The sequence below is a fragment of the Heteronotia binoei genome, chromosome 16 (assembly GCF_032191835.1).
Source record: "Heteronotia binoei isolate CCM8104 ecotype False Entrance Well chromosome 16, APGP_CSIRO_Hbin_v1, whole genome shotgun sequence".
NCBI lineage: Eukaryota > Metazoa > Chordata > Lepidosauria > Squamata > Gekkonidae > Heteronotia > Heteronotia binoei.
Genome location: NC_083238.1, coordinates 59,911,794 through 59,928,716, shown reverse-complemented (window position 1 = coordinate 59,928,716; position 16,923 = coordinate 59,911,794).

Here is a 16,923-nt window from a genome sequence, read left to right as displayed (position 1 = left end):
TTCCTCAGATAAATGAGGGGTTGGTACCCCACATTCAGTTGTAAAGGTATTGGATGCACCATGAAAAATTACTCGACACAAATATGTATATTTTTAATCTAGCACAGCGGACACAGATTGTCCATGTAACTTGTGAGCGGAACTAGTGTAGCATTAAAGGAATCCAACAGCCCAATCATGAAAGCACTTTTCCTGGGAGAAAGCGCTATTGACGTGCTTTGCACCGTTCTTCAAGTATATCCAAGGATCTTTCTTCTCGTCATTTGTAATCCTACAGTTGTTCTTCAGAATTGCTCTTGTCAAAACGGATATAATTTGGATGTGGATACAATTCCAGGTATTTCGAAATTTAATTTCCGAGCGCACGCTGCAGTCGTTTTAGGTATGCATGCATGCCTTCTCAGACATATGATTCAAAAGATCTTGCGATGCATATCCTTGTCTAGACTTCCCCCCAACTTCTGGCTCTGGAATCTCTGGCATTCAGATTGCAGGTCAAATCCCTTGTATTTCTTCGTGATGCAAAATGGATGGAAGGTTCGGGACATTTGCGTACTGTATTATGTATCATCCTGTATAGCACACGGTATGCCAGCGTGTTGACATTAAAATACTGTTCATCTCATCAGATCTCAGGAGGAGGAGAAGAAGACTGCATATTTATACCCCGCCCTTCTCTCTGAATCAGAGTCTAAGAGTGTCTCACAATCTCCTTTCCCTTCCTCCCCCACAACAGACACCCTGTGAGGCGGGTGGGGCTGAGAGAGCTCTCCCAACAGCTGCCCTTTCAAGGACAACCTCTGCCAGAGCTGTGGCCGACCCAAGGCCATTCCAGCAGGTGCAAGTGGAGGAGTGGGGAATCAAACCGGGTTCTCCCAGATAAGAGAGCTATGGCTGACCCAAGGCAATTCCAGCAGGTGCAAGTGGAGGAGTGGGGAATCAAACCCGGTTCTCCCAGATAAGAGAGGTATGGCTGACCCAAGGCAATTCCAGCAGGTGCAAGTGGAGGAGTGGGGAATCAAACCCGGTTCTCCCAGATAAGAGAGGTATGGCTGACCCAAGGCAATTCCAGCAGGTGCAAGTGGAACAGTGGGGAATCAAACCGGGTTCTCCCAGATAAGAGAGGTATGGCTGACCCAAGGCAATTCCAGCAGGTGCAAGTGGAGGAGTGGGGAATCAAACCCGGTTCTCCCAGATAAGAGTCCGTGCACTTAACCACTACACCAAGCTGGCAAGGTTGGCCTCGGTCATTATTTGGACAGGAGACCACCAAGGTTGCTGTGCAGAAGCAAGCAATGGCAAGCATCCCTGAAGGTCTCTACCTTGAAAGCCCCACTGGGTCGCCGTGAGTCACCTGTGAGCCAGTTTGGTGTCATGGTTAAGCGCGCGGACTCTTATCTGGAAGAACCGGGTTTGATTCCCCACTCCTCCACTTGCAGCTGCTGGAATGGCCTTGGGTGAGCCAGAGCTCTCTTATCTGGGAGAACCGGGTTTGATTCCCCACTCCTCCACTTGCAGCTGCTGGAATGGCCTTGGGTCAGCCATAGCTCTGGCAGAGGTTGTCCTTGAAAGGGCAGCTGCTGGGAGAGCCCTCTCCAGCCCCACCCACCTCCCAGGGTCTCTGTTGTGGGGGAGGAAGGGGAAGGAGATTGTAGGCCCCTCTGAGACTCTGTCCTTGAAATGGCAGCTTCTGGGAGAGCCTTCTCAGCCCCACCCACCTCCCAGGTTGTCTGTTGTGGGGGAGGAAGGGAAAGGAGATTGTAGGCCGCTCTGAGACTCTGTCCTTGAAAGGGCAGCATCTGGGAGAGCCCTCTCAGCCCCACCCACCTCACAGGGTGTCTGTTGTGGGGAAGGAAGGGAAAGGAGATTGTAGGCCGCTCTGAGACTCTGTCCTTGAAAGGGCAGCATCTGGGAGAGCCCTCTCAGCCCCACCCACCTCACAGGGTGTCTGTGATGGGGAAGGAAGGGAAAGGAGATTGTAGGCCGCTCTGAGACTCTGTCCTTGAAAGGGCAGCTTCTGGAAGAGCTCTCTCAGCCCCACCTACCTCCCAGGTTGTCCGTTGTGGGGGAGGAAGGGAAAGGAGATTGTGAGCCGCTCTGAGATTCGGAGGGAAGGATGAGATATAAATCTAACATCATTGTCATCATCATCTTTTTCTTCTTCATCTTCATCATCATCTTTTTCTTCTTCTTCATCATCATCATCTCCTCCTCCTCCTGTGACTGGATGGCAAAAGCAAAGCATCTTATGGCAACCCCAGCAAGGGCCTTTCAAGATGGGTAAGAATCAGAGTCAATTTGCCTGTGTCTTCCTCAGCAGAGTCTGCCTTGGTGGTCTCCCATTCAAGTTCCCACCCTGCCCAGCTTCCCTGACTGGACAGGCTCGGATTATACCATAACATTCTACATCCCACAGCAAGATTTACTGGAGAGCTGCTGCCAGTCTGAGTAGATACTTCCCATGAAGGACCAAGGTCTGAAGAAGAAGAAGATATTGGATTTATATCCCACCCTATTCTCTGAATCTCAGAGCAGCTCACAGTCTCCTTTTCCTTCCTCTCCCATAACAGACAAGCTGAGAGTTGGGTGGAGCTGAGAGAGCTCTGACAAAAGCTGCCCTTTCAAGGACAACCTCTGCCAGGCTATGGCTGACCCAAGGCCATGCCAGCAGCTGAAAGAGGAGGAGTGGGGAATCAAACCCAGTTCTCCCAGATAAGAGAGCTCTGGCTGACTCAAGGCCATGCCAGCAGGTGCAAGTGGAGGAGTGGGGAATCAAGCCCGGTTCTCCCAGATAACTGTCTGCACACTTCACCACACCAAACTGGCTCTCAGAGGGCACCGTCATGTGTCCAACTGCAGAAATCAAGCGTGCAAAGCTTCCCTTCGTGGTTGTTTCCCTTGCAGAAAGAGTGACAGTTTTTTCCATGGCATCACCTGCTGAATTTCTGCATTCCAATATATATTAAACAAAACACAGGGGCAGGGCCGGGAAAAGGCAATCACTACCTTGCAGTCATCCCTTGAGGCTGACTTCAAGTTGCAATTGAGCTTTTTCCTAACAGCAAGAAGAACAACAGCAACAGATATTTCCTGAACCTTGTTTATTACTTGTAAGCTGCTTGGAGCAGGAGCAGGAGGCAGAATAAGGAGCACAAGGGATTTCCTGAACAAAGCACACACACTAGTGTGCAAAGAGCTGTTTATCTTAGGATGCCTATCACTTGCGCACGGCACTCAAGCACGGAGAAAATTTCGGGGGTGGAGCCAGGAGCAAGGGTGTGACAAGCGTCACTGAACTCCAAAAGGCTATTCTGGCCATCTCATTTAAAGGACTGCGCACCTTTTAAATGCCTTTCCTCCACTGGAAATAATGAAGGATAGGGGCGCCTTCTTTTGGGACTCATAGAATTGGACCCCCTGGTCCGATCCTTTTGAAACTTGGAGGGTATTTTGAGGAGAGGCACTGGATGCTATGCTGAAAACACGGCCTCTACCTAAAAAAAAAACAGCCCCCCCCCAGGGCCCCAGATACCCGCAGATCAATTCTCCACTATACCCTATGGCAGGGGTGGCCAAACTGTGGTTCGGGAGCCGCATGTGGCTCTTGAAACCCCCACTGCCCCATCGGCCTGCTTGGAGAAGGCATTGCTCTCTTTAAACCACTTGCCCAAACTGAGCCAGCTGGCAGCTTGGAGAATGCATTTAAAGTTAAAGCTGCTTTCTTTCTCCCTCTCTCTCTCCCCCTCCCCCATCGATTTCCTTTCCCCCCTCCCTCCCTCTCTTCCTCCCTCCCTCTCTTCCTTCCTGTCTTGCAGCTCTCAGGTGTCTGATGTTTGTGCTTTGCAGCTCTCAGACATCTTTGTTCCTCGCCCGCCCCCTCCCGGGGTTGCCAATCCCCAGGTGGGGGCAGGAGATCTCCAGGTTTGGAGGCACTCCGCCCCTTCAGGGTCATCAGAAAGCGGGTGAGGGGAGGGAAATGGCTGCTGGTCACTCCATGATTCCCTCAGGGCAGGGGCGGCCAAGGGTAGCTCTCCTCATGTTTTTTTTGCCTACAACTCCCATCAGCCCCAGTCATTGGCCATGCTGGCTGGTGGGAGCTGTAGGCAAAAAACATCTGGAGAGCTACCCTTGGCCACCCCTGCCCTTAGGGAATCATGGAGTGACCAGCAGCCATTTCCCTCCCCCCACCCGCTTTCTGATGACCCTGAAGGGGGGGAGCGCCTCCAAACCGGGAGATCTCCTGCCCCCACCTGGGGATTGGCAACCCCGGGAGGGGGCGGGCGAGGAACAAAGGAGCGGAGCCAGGCTCGCATTTCCGGCCACTGCAGAGCCGCCGCTAGGTGGCAGACTTGAGCGCTCATGGGGGCGACGGCGGCGCGCCCTGGCCCGTGCGCGGCGTTGCGCGGGGGCGCGCGCGCGGGTGCCCGTGCTTGTGTGCGAGCCAGCCAGCCAGCTTGCAAAAGGGAAGGGGGGGGGGCTGATGTCAGCGGCTGAAGAGCTCCCTAAGATCCTCCTTCCTGGGGCAGCCCCTTCTCCTCCTCCTCCTCCTCCTTTTCCTCCTCCCTCCTCCTCCTCCTCCGGCCCGGGAGAGCGAGAGCCGCATGCGGGTCAGCCCGGCGCTCGGCGGTGGAGAATGGCTGTCCTCAAACTGGCTGAGCAGGTAGGGGGGAAAGGGAGGAGGGAGGGGCGGGAGGAGGGGGGAGGGGAGGGCAGCCGTGCACGCCCATGTTTTCAGCCTGGGGGGCAGTTGGTGCCCCCCCCCCCAGCTTTGCACTGAAAGGCATCCTTTCTTCTGCTGGCTCTTGCAGCTGCCGCTTGCTGGGCTGGCTTCTCTGGCGCCCCCGCCCTCCCAAAAAACCCTTGGCAGACAGGCTTGGGGGGGTGGGGAGGGGGAGAGAGAGAGAAAGGAGGGTTCAGGAGGAGGGTCTCCCCCAGGACAGAGGAGGGCTTAGGACTGAAACCACCACCCCCATATTGGAGGGTTCAGGGGGAGGGGAGGGAGGGTCCCCCCCAGGACAGAGGAGAGCTCAGTGGGATCCCCCCCCCAAGGACAGAGGAGGGCTTAGGACTGAACCCCCCCATTGGAGGGTTCAGGAGGAGGGTCCCCCCCCAGAAAGGAGAGCTCAGTGGGATTCCCCCCCCAGGAGAGAGGAGAGTTTAAGACTGAAACCCCCCCCCCCATTGGAGGGTTCAGAAGGAGGGCCCCCCCAGGACAGAGGAGAACTCAGTGGGATTCCCCCCCCCCAGGACAGAGGAGGGCTTAGGATTGAACCCCTCCCCCCGTATTGGAGGGTTCAGGAGGAGGGTCTCCCCCAGGACAGAGGTGGCCTTGGTAGGACCATCCCCCCCCCCTCCAAGGATAGAGGAAGACTCAGTAGGACTGCTCCCCCATATTGGGAGTTTCAGTAGGAGTGTCTGTCCCCCTCCCCCTTAAGGAAATCCTGGTCGGTCGGCCAAGTTCCTCATTGTCTCTGGGCTGCAGCAGCCGGGGAGTTGTCAAAAAAGCTTGAGGGGTGTGTGTGGATTTTGCCTCCCCTATCATCGGCCTCCAGGGGTGCAGATTCTCTGGTTGGACCTGAGAGACCAAGCTTCAAGGCTGGCAATGGTGACGGAGAGCATGCATGATGGGTGGCATGGGGCTGAAATGCCACCACAAAGGCATCTTTTTGGAGCCTCCCCACGGAAGGAAAGGGGGAGAGAGAGACACACACAACTCCCCCCCTCCTAAGAACAGATTGTGAAGCTTCGTCTCCCCCCACCCCCAAGAAACCCAGGCTGAGTAAAGGGACATATTAATGACCCCATTGGGCCATCTTGCTTCCTGTCACTCTTGACAGGGCTTTGGATTCTCCTCATCCTTCAGGAACCCCTCCCCAATTCCTCACACCACACCCCCCTTTAAAAACATGACACTTTGCAACTGGCGGCCTTCAGAGGCTGGAACTGCAGCCCCCCCCCCCGCCCCCAAGGGGTTGCAGGAGCTCCAATATTGCTGCAGCCTTGGGTCTCCCCCCCCACCCTTCCCTCAGAGAGAATCCTAAAAATGGGGAGGGGAGCTATTGCTCCTAATAGGCTGTTTGTTTAGCCAATCCATGGGACTCGGAGATCCGATTAAGGACAAGACCGGAGAGGATTTAGTGGCCGAGGAGATCTGAGCAGCTGGGCTGCGGTGAGGCATTCATGTTTTCAAAAAGAGGGCCTTCTCTCCTGCATAGAAAGCGCCTTCTTTGTTTTGGGCCTCTTTGGAGCAAGAGCTGGTTTTTTGGGAGGGGGTTTGTGCCTTGGATGTTCGCAGGTGCCTTTGGGCAGCCGCGCTCAGGATCTCTGCATCGCACTGTAGTGCGGTGGTTCTCCTGGCGAAACCTGTGACTCCCCCGGCCGTTAACTAGCTTAGAGTAATTAGGGGAAGGTTCTCCGCGTTCTTCCTGAGTGGATTTGAATTTTACGTCATGACATTTCGCCAGGTCTGCGTTTCTGCATTTTTGCAGGCCCTTAGAGCCTGCTGCTGATTAGGGTCCTTTTTCCTACAAAACAAACCACCTCCATAAAATGACTACATCGGGAGGATCCACCCAGGATATCTGATGTGGGTTGTAATAAATGCTGGAATAAAATGTTGTTAGCCTTTTAAGAGGCCACAGTGTTTATTTTTCTTTTTTTGCAACTGCTCTGTCTCTGACGGGCAACAGTGGGAGGGTTTCTGGAGTTCTGGTCCCACTGGTGGACCTCCTGATTACCCCTGGGTTTTGGCCACTGTGTGACTCAGAGTGTTGGACTGGATGGGCCATTGGCCTGATCCAACATGGCTTCTCTTGCGTTCTTATGTCTGGGGCAGTGTTGTTTTGTATTTTTGGTGTTTGGGAGCAACAGAGGGAGGGCTTCTGGAGTTCTGGCCCCACTGGTGGACCTCCTGATGGCCTCTGGGTTTTGGCCACTGTGTGACACAGAGTGTTGGACTGGGTAGGCCATTGGTTTGATGATGCAACGTGGCTTCTCTTATGTCAGGGGCAGGGATGCTCTATATTCTTGGTGCTTGGGGGATAAGAGTGTGAAGGCTTCTGGAGGTTTGGCCCCACTGGTGGACCTCCTGATGGCCTCTGGGTTTTGACCACTGTGTGATACAGTGTTGGACCGGATGGGCCATTGGTTTGATCCAACATGGCTTCTCTTATGTCAGGGGCAGTGATGCTCTGTCTTCTTGGTGCTTGGGGGGCAACAGTGGGAGGGTAACTGGAGTTCTAGCCCTGCTGGTGGACCTCCTGATGGCCCCTGGAGTTTGGCCACTGTGTGACACAGAGTTTTGGACTGGATGGGCCATTTTGCAGGGGGTTAGACTAGATAACCCTGGAGGTACCTTCCAACTCTTTGATCCAACATGGCTTCTCTTGTGTTCTTGTTTTGGGCAGTGATGCTCTGTATTCTCAGTGCTTGGGGGGCAGCAGTGGGGGTGGTTTCAGGAGTTCTTACCCCACTGGTGGACCTCCTGATGGCCCTTGGGTTTTGGCCACTATGTGACACAGAGTGTTGGACTGGATGGGCCATTGGCCTGATCCAACTTGGCTTCTTATGTTTGGGGCAGTGATGCTCTGTATTCTTGGTGCTTGGGGGGGGGGAACAGTGGGAGGGTGTCGAGTTCTGGCCCCATTGGTGGACATCCTGATGGCCCTGGGTTTTAACCACAGTGTGACAGCGTTGGACTGGATGGGCCATTGGCTTGATCCAACATGGCTTCTGTTATGTTCTTATGTTTGGGGCAGTGATGCTCTGTATTCTTGGTGCTTGGGGGGGAACAGTGGGATGGTGTCGAGTTCTGACTCAATTGGTGGACCTCCTGATGGCCCCTGGGTTTTGGCCACTGTGTGACAGAGTGTTGGACTGGATGGGCCACTGGCTTGATCCAACATGGCTTCTGTTATGTTCTTTTGTTTGGGGCAGTGATGCTCTGTATTCTTGGTGCTTGGGGGGCAACAGTGGGAGGGCTTCTGGAGTTCTGGCCCCATTGGTGGACCTCCTGATGGCACCTGTGTTTTGGCCATGGTGTGACATCATTGGACTGGATGGGCCATTGGCTTGATCCAACATGGCTTCTCTTAGGTTCTTATGTTCTGACATAGACCATTTATAACAGATCATGACAATATATATGGAACCAGTGAGTTCATCAGAGATGTGGGCTCTGTCTGTAGGTATTGAACTGTGATGGCTTATTGACAAATGCAGAAGTGTGGTTTCTGCCATAATCATGAGTTCTGTCACAAGGCTGTCTTTTGGACACTCACAGAAGACTTCTTGCCCTTTATGCTGAATTTAATTGCGTTTTCCTCAGTAGTTTGTGCGATAAGGATCTTGTGTGATATGGACCATTTTCTGTCAGAAAGTTTTTCCAGGCCTTTTCCCACCTCGTCTTTCAACTGGCTTTTATCTAGAAATTATGAACCAATAAAGAAGTTTCTTCTTGTCTCTGACATTTTATAGGGTTGCCAGCCTCCAGGTGGGCCCTGGAGAACTCCTGCTTTTACAACCAATCTCCAGCTGGCAGAGATCAGCTCCCCTGGAGAAAATGGCTGCTTGGAAGGGTGGATTCTGTGGCATTGTGCCATGCTGAGGCTCCTCCCCTCCCCAAACCCCGCCCCCCAGATCCACCCCCAAAGTCTTCAGGTATTTTCCAACACAGACCTGGCATCCCTACCTCCAGGTGAGGCCTCTAGGTCCAGGTGAGGCCTGTAGGTCTCCAGGACTTCCAACTTGTCTCCAGACTACAGAGATGAATTCATCAGAAGAAAAGAGCTGGTCTGTGGTGTTATACCCAGCTGAACCTCCTTCTATTCCTCCAAACTCTCAGCTCTATCCCTAAATTTTAAGGAATTCCACAAGCCAGAGTTAGAAACCCTAAGACAAAGGTGTCAAACTCATTTGTTATGCAGGCCAGATCTGATATAAATGAGGCCTTGCTGGGCCAGGCCTTGTCAGGTTGGGCCATGTGTATACCTATTTACGATTATATAAACTTTATAAAGGACACAGACAAAAACAATTATATATATATATATATATTAAAAACCTTAAAACATGCTTAAAACGTTGGCACTCATTGGTCTTAAAGGTGCTTTCTTTGTATCTCTCTCATGGAATTGAGGGAACTGGGCAAAGGAAGCTCTGGCTCTTTCCTTCCTTCCCCAGGGGACCAGGAGGGAGAGGAGCCTGAGCCAATAGAAGGAAGAGAGAACTGGGCAATTGGAATTGAGGGAACTGGGCAAAGGAAGCTCTGGCTCTTTCCTTCCTTCCCCAGGGGACCAGGAGGGAGAGGAGCCTGAGCCAATAGAAGGAAGAGAGACTTGGCTCAGTAGCTCTGCTGTGCGATTGAGAGAGCCTAGTAAAACAAGCTCTGCCTTCCCCCTTCCTCCCCAAGGGAGGAGCCTCAGCCAATGGAGAAATAGAGGCTTTGCTCTGTAGCTCCTGTGCGATTGAGCAAGCCTCTGCAAAATCGCGCCCAGCACAATTGTTTAGAGTAATTGGAGATCTTATAACATTGCCACAAGGCAAACCAAATATTAGGGAATTAGAAATAGGCTGTGAGGCATTTGCGAAATATTTTGCAGATAAAATCTCATCGCTCCGCCAAGACCTGCCTATCACATTAGACACAGTAAGTGAAACTGAGGCTCCGCGCCTGTCTTCAGATTTAGTACTGGACCACTTCGACCCACTCAGCCTGGAGGAAGTCGATGGAATTCTCTCTGCTGCTCGCCCAACAACATGTGATTTGGACCCTTGCCCCTCTTGGCTGATTAAATCCTGCCAGAGGGAGCTTAGATGTCCTCTACGGGACATCATAAATAGATCCCTCTTAGAGGGGCATTTTCCAGCGCCTCTGAAAGAGGCCTTGGTCCGGCCCCTCTTGAAAAAACCTACAGCAGACCCGGCCGAATTGGCAAACTACCGACCGGTGTCCAATTTACCATTTTTAGGTAAAATTATCGAGAGGGCAGTGGCGTTACAGCTACAGAGATTTCTAGATGACGCTTCTGTCTTAGACCCGTGCCAGTCTGGCTTCCGACCGGGCCACGGGACGGAGACGGTCCTGGTCGCCTTGGTGGACGACCTCCAGCGGCAACTGGATCGAGGCGGTGCGGCAATACTGATGTTACTAGATCTGTCGGCTGCGTTTGATACAGTCGACCATCGGTTGCTGATCCACCGCCTCGCCGACATAGGGGTTGAGGGGCTAGCCTTACAATGGCTTTCCTCCTTCCTCATGGGTCGGGGACAGAGGGTGGCGATTGGGGGTGAGCGATCCCAGAGGCGCACACTAGACTGTGGGGTGCCCCAGGGAGCAGTTCTCTCCCCGATGTTATTCAACATCTATATGCGCCCCCTCGCCCAGATTGCCCGGAGATTTGGGCTGGGTTGCCATCAATACGCAGATGACACCCAGCTCTATCTACTAATGGACGGCCGGCCCGCCTCCGCCCCGGGGAACCTGGATCGGGCTTTGCGGGCTGTTGCAACGTGGCTTAGACTGAGTGGGCTGAAGTTAAATCCAGCGAAGACAGAGGTTCTCCATGTGGGTCGTGGCACTCTGGGGAAGGAAATATCTCTCCCGGCCTTTGACGAGGCGCCGCTGAAGACGGCGCAGCGGGTAAAGAGCCTGGGCGTCTTACTGGAGCCTTCATTATCAATGGAGGCCCAGATAACAGCCACTGCCAAATCAGCCTTCTTCCACCTGAGGCGGGCGAGGCAGCTGGCCCCTTTCCTAGAGCGTCAGGACCTAGCAATGGTGATCCACGCGACGGTCACCTCAAGATTGGACTACTGTAACGCTCTCTACATGGGGCTGCCTCTGTACCGGACCCGGGAGCTGCAGCTAGTGCAGAACGCGGCGGCCAGGCTGCTACTTGGTCTCCCAAGATGGGAGCATATACGGCCAGGGCTGCGCGGACTGCACTGGCTGCCAATCGTATACCGGATCCAGTACAAAGTGCTGGTCATAACCTTTAAAGCCCTATATGGCCAAGGACCGACCTACCTGAGGGACCGTCTCTCCCCATATGAGCCCCAGAGAGCACTGAGGTCAGTGGGGAAAAGCAGACTGAATATCCCTGGGCCAAAAGAAGTTAAACTTCAAAGCACCCGCACCCGGGCCTTTTCTGTTGCGGCCCCACAACTCTGGAACCAACTCCCAGAGGAGGTGCGGGCCCTGCGGAACTTAGACCAGTTCCGCAGGGCCTGCAAGACCGCCCTCTTCAAACAGGCGTTCACCAATAACTGAATTAATGTTTACCGCCAGATTAGTAACGTTTACCGCCAATGTTGACTTAGGAATGTTTTAATTAATTATTGATTATTGACTGATTTTAATGTGAATTTTAATGTGAATTTAATGTTTTTATTACTATTGTTTACCTGAAATGCTGTTAGCCGCCCTGAGCCTGCTTCGGCGGGGAGGGCGGGATATAAATAAAATTTTACATTACATTACATTACATTACAAAGCAAGCTGTGATGCAGAAGGAAGCAAGAGAGAGGGAGAAGGAAGCAGATGACATCCAGTTGCTTGGGGGCCTGATAAGAGCCCTCTGGGGGCCTGATTCGGCCCTCGAGCGGCATGTTTGACACCATGCCCTAAGAATTCAGCTTGAAGGCTCCGATTGGCACACAAAATTTCTCTAGAGTCATGGTGTGCAGTTCTAGCCCATGGAAATTCCTGGAGATTTGGGGGTGAAGCTAGGGTTACCACCAGCTTCCAGGTGGGGCCTGGAGATCTCCCGCTTTTACAACTGATCTCCAGCTGGCAGAGATCAGCTCCCTTGGAGAAAATGGCTGCTTGGAAGGGTGGACTCTAGGGCATTGTACTATCTGAGGCCCCTCCCTCTCCCGGATCCACCCTCAAAGTCTCCAGGTATTTTCCAACACAAACCTGGCAACCTTATCCACTCAAGGAATGCGACTGAGTAGAACTTGGGTCAGGGCCTTGTTGAGGTGTGGCCCCATAGACTCAGCTGTGCAGACAATGCAAACATTTTAGTTAAAGTAGATCCTGAAGTGTAGCTAGGGTCGCCAAGTCCAATTCAAGAAATATCTGGGGACTTTGGGGGTGGAGCCAGGAGACATTTGGGACGGAGCCAGGAATAAGGGCGTGACAAGCATAATTGAACTCCAAGGGAGTTCTGGCCATCACATTTACAGGGACAGCACACCTTTTTAAATGTCTTCCTTCCATAGGAAATAATGGATAGGGGCACCTTTGTTTGGGGCTCATAGAATTGGACCCCCTGGTGCAATCACTTTGAAACATGGGGGGGGGGGTACTTTGGAGAGAGGCACTAGATCCTATACTGAAAATTTGGTGCCTCTACCTCAAAAAACAGCTCCCGCAGAGCCCCTGAAACCTCCAGATCAATTCCCCATTATACTCTATGAGAATCGATCTCCACATAGGGAATAATGAAGTGCTCAGCAGACGTTTCCCTCCCCCCCCCACCCCGTTTCTGGCGACTCTGAAGGGGGATTGGCCTCTCTACTCACGAGTTGCTTCCAACTTCTTCCAAGTAACACAGACACACCATCCCAAGAGGAAGCCTTTCAATTAGAGATTGGAGCCTCCGGAGGGGGTAAGTCACATGGTGGCTTTGGGGGCGGGGCTTCCCCCCACCGGCCAGCTGACTGGGGGCGGGAAGGAGCCTGGGAAAGCGGAAGAACCCCCACTGGGACCTGGGGATTGGCAAGCCTGAGTGTAGCTGATAAAGATCTCTCGGTATTGTGTAGAGCATGTGAGCCTCCAGGGGCCATCTATGGCTTTCCACACGTGCTCAGGATGGGTCTGTGTGGGGTGTTCTAGGGAGGAGGGGGAAGTATGGGGTCCACAAAATTTAAAATCGAAAAGGGGGTCGTGGAGTACTAACATCCGCGAGCTGCTGGTTTCGAGTGTCATCTCCCCTCGATACCCCCTATCTTCATATTTGACGTGTCGAGCTAATGGTGAAATCATTTCACAGCAAGAGACTTTCTCTGTGCCCTACAGGATAGCAAAATGACTCATAAATCAGGAAATCCAGGTAGGCTTTGTACAATGAACATCCAGGCAGCCGTTAATATTGGAGGTATCTGTGCTGCAGCTGATAAAAGTGCAGCTTTTCGGCGCTGGAGCTCTTAGCTTGATATCGTGTCTTTAATGAAATCCTCCCGAGAATTACAGCGCGAAAGGTTTTAAACCTTTGCTAAACCTCTGCCAGAAGAAATTAATTTTTGCTGCCGGCAGTGACGGGGATAGGAATCAACTCCGGTGAGAACCGAGAGCCTTGCTGCTCTGGCATTTTGTCGAGGCCTATCTCGTCGGGTATCAAAACTACCAGCAAGTTCGGTGCCAATTCTCCCACCCCTGAGGGATGTCAGCAGAAGTGCCAGCTACCTATTTGGGTGTTTCCGGTTTCTTTTTGTATCTTGCCAGAAATAGAAACTTGGAGGCAGCTGGAAAAAAAAAAGATTGGGTGGATTGAAGAAACTGGGAGACGCAGCAGCAGCTGTTAATTGAGGGTGAGGACTACCATGCCAAAGAGAAGTTTGATATTTAGGGCATTTTTCAAGAGGTTATCAAGGTAATTAATAAACAAAATAAAAAATCTGCAAAACTCTCCGACTAGCAGCAACGAGAACATTTCCACTCGTTCTGACAGATAGTCGTAGCGCTAATAAGTGATTAAGAGCAGTTGAAAAGAGAACAGCTTTAAAATAATTGTTCCAAAAGGAACGAGGACAGTCAATAGCAAGAACAGATCCCTCATCAAAACTCATCATGCAAAAATACATCCGATCTTCATCATGCAAAATACATTAGGTCCACCTGCCCAGCAGTTAGAATTTGAGAGTGATTAGCACTTGACTCAATAAAGGAAGTGACAGACCGCCTTCTTCACCGGGGGTGGGGGGGGGCTGTCTAGGGAAACCTAAGAATCGCTGGAGTTCAAGATTAAGATAATTCACCATTACGATGTATGGATGTGAAAGCTGGACAATGAAAAGTTGAGATGGATTGACTCAAGAGAGCCAGTTTGGTGTAGTGGTTAAGTGTGCAGACTCTTATCTGGGAGAACCAGGTTTGATTCCCCACTCCTCCACTTGCACCTGCTGGAATGGCCTTGGGTCAGCCGTCGCTCTGGCAGAGGTTGTCCTTGAAAGGGCAGCTGCTGTGAAAGCCCTCTCAGCCCCACCCACCTCACAGGGTGTCTGTTGTGGGGGAGGAAGGTAAAGGCGATTGTGAGCCACTCTGAGATTCAGAGTGGAGGGCGGGATATAAATTCAATATCATCATCATCGTCGTCATCATCTTCTTCTTCTTCTTCTTCTTCTTCTTCTTCTTCTTCTTCTTCTTCTTCTTCTTCTATAAAGGAAGCGACAGCTAAGTTCTAATCAGATCCACTTGCCTGGCAGTTAGAACTTAACAGTAGATCCCAGAAAAAAAGATGCAGAGAGGGAGTTCCACAGACTGAGGAAGCCACCACAGAAAAAGCCCTGTCTCCTGTGGCGATCCATCTTGTTTCCAAAGATCGGATGATGCTATTAATAGCTGGGCAGGTTTCTCATGGGATCAACTTTCCCTAGCGTTATGGTCTTGTCCTGTGAATCTTGTCTTCTCTTGGTGTCACCTGGATGAATCCTGTGAATTTAGGGGGAGATCTTTGTGCTTTTCCTGCATTGTGCAGGGGGTTGGACTAGATGACCCTGGGGGTCCCTTCCATATCTATGATTCTAGAATTCTATGGTGTGACCAAAGTATGGTAGCCTCGGTTTGGTGATTTTAGTTTCTACGAAGAGTTCAGGCTTGATTTGATCTAGAACCCTCTGATTTGTCTCTTTGGCTATCCATGGGGTCTATAAAACTGACACCAAATTTCAGCTGAATCTACTTTCTTCTTGTCAGCTTTTTTTCATTGTCCAGCTTTCACATTCATACACAATAATGATGAATTATCTTAATCTTGGTCTCCAGTGATTCTTAGGTTTCCGTAGACCGCCCCCGCAGTGGAGGAGGGGTCCGCTATCACTAGCCTCTGCACCACCCAACCACTGACCAGCTGTCTGGCAGGGAAATTTACCTGAAGAAAGAGAAAGTCCCAGGCCTCGTTGCCAGTGTTGCACAGGAAGTGACATCATCACATCAACGGCATCCAGGTGACACTCTGGTATTTGGGCACAAACTCTACAGTAGAACCTGGTTTTACCATAGAGTTTTTGCCAAATACCAGAGTGTCACTTGTATGGCACTGGGGTGATGATGTCACTTCCTGTGCGACACTGGCAATGGGGCCAGGGACTTTCTCCAGGTATGTCCCCGTATCCTCTCATATATTGTTACATCACTTCTGGGGGGAAACGTGGAAGTGGTAGAAGCATCATCTGAAACTCTAGGAATCTCCAGCAACTCTATTAGCAACCATAACTACTGTATTTTTTGCTCCATAAGATGCACCCCCCCCCCAAAAAAAAGTGGGGGGGAAAGTGTGTGTGTCTTAAGGAGCGAATATTGCAAAAAATTAACACAAACGCCTCTAAATTCACACAAACACCTCTAAAAACTAGGGTGTGTCTTATGGTCAGGTGCGTCTTATGGAGTAGGTTATGCTGGGCAAGATCCTACCAACTTTTCCACTGGCACAAAAAGGAGGTGGGGTAATCTCACTTCCTTTTCTTCTCATTGCAGCACCTGTGTGAAATGGCTTTTTGTCCGCAGGGATCTCAGGATAAAGGGACCTCTTCTCTGTCTTGGACCGGGGGAAAGCTTGTATTATTGTAATTTTAATCCAGGAGTGTCAAACATGTGGCTTGAGGGGCCAAATCAGGCCTCCAGAGGGCTCCTATCAGGCCTGTGAGCAACTCACTGTCATCTACTTCCTTCTCTCTCTCTCTTGCTTCCTACTGCATCACAGCTTGCTTTGCCAGGCTTGCTCAATCGCACAGGAACTACAGAGCAAAGCCTCTATTTTCACCATTTGCTGAGTCTCCTGCCTTGGGGAGGAAGGGTGGGAAAGAGAGAGGTTGTTTTGCCAGACGCTCTCAATCGCACAGCAGAGCTCCTGAGCCAAGCCTCTCTTCCTTCTGTTGGCTGAGGCTCCTCTCCATCCTGATCCCCTGGGGAAGGAAGGAAAGAGCCAGAGCTTCTTTTGCCCAGTTCCCTCAATCATACAGGAGAGATATAAAGAAAGCACCTTCAAGACCAATGAGTGCTAATGTTTTAAGCGTGTTTTATTTTAAACTTTAAAAAAAATCTTTGTGTTTGTCTGTGTCCTTTATCAATTTATATCTCCACTACCTGGCATTACATTTTATGACACACATTGCCCGGCCTGACAAAGTCTCATTTATGTCAGATTCGACCCTCATAACAAATAAGTTCGACACCCCTATTTTAATCCTCAGGAGCAAGTTTTCATAAAGTGTGGTGGACCATAGGAAGAATGAGAAGGTGAAAAAGGTCTCTTCTGTGAGCAGAGCTTTGTTTACAGGAGCCTCCTTGTTTACATCGAATGGATCAACTAAAACTCTCATGGTTAATGTATGAAGGTTTATTACATTGGTATTTATTACACTGGTATGAAGGTTTATTACCTTCCAAAGCATTCAGTGGGTGACCTCAAGGTAGCTGTTTTACTGCAAAGGAACTTCAAGAACAGAATGGAGAGAGAAATTGCTGAATTACAAATTATTATGAAACTTGGAACAAACACCTCCCCAGGACTGAACAGGGATACTGGTGTTTGTTTTTTTTATCTCATTACATATGCTAAACCCGCTCTCAGTGGGTATAGCTATACATCCACAGTATTCCAATGTATTTCTCTTTTATAATAGAATAATGCTTTATATTGACATACTCAGATAAGGGATATTGGCTATTTATTTCATTACATATACTTAACCCATTTTCAT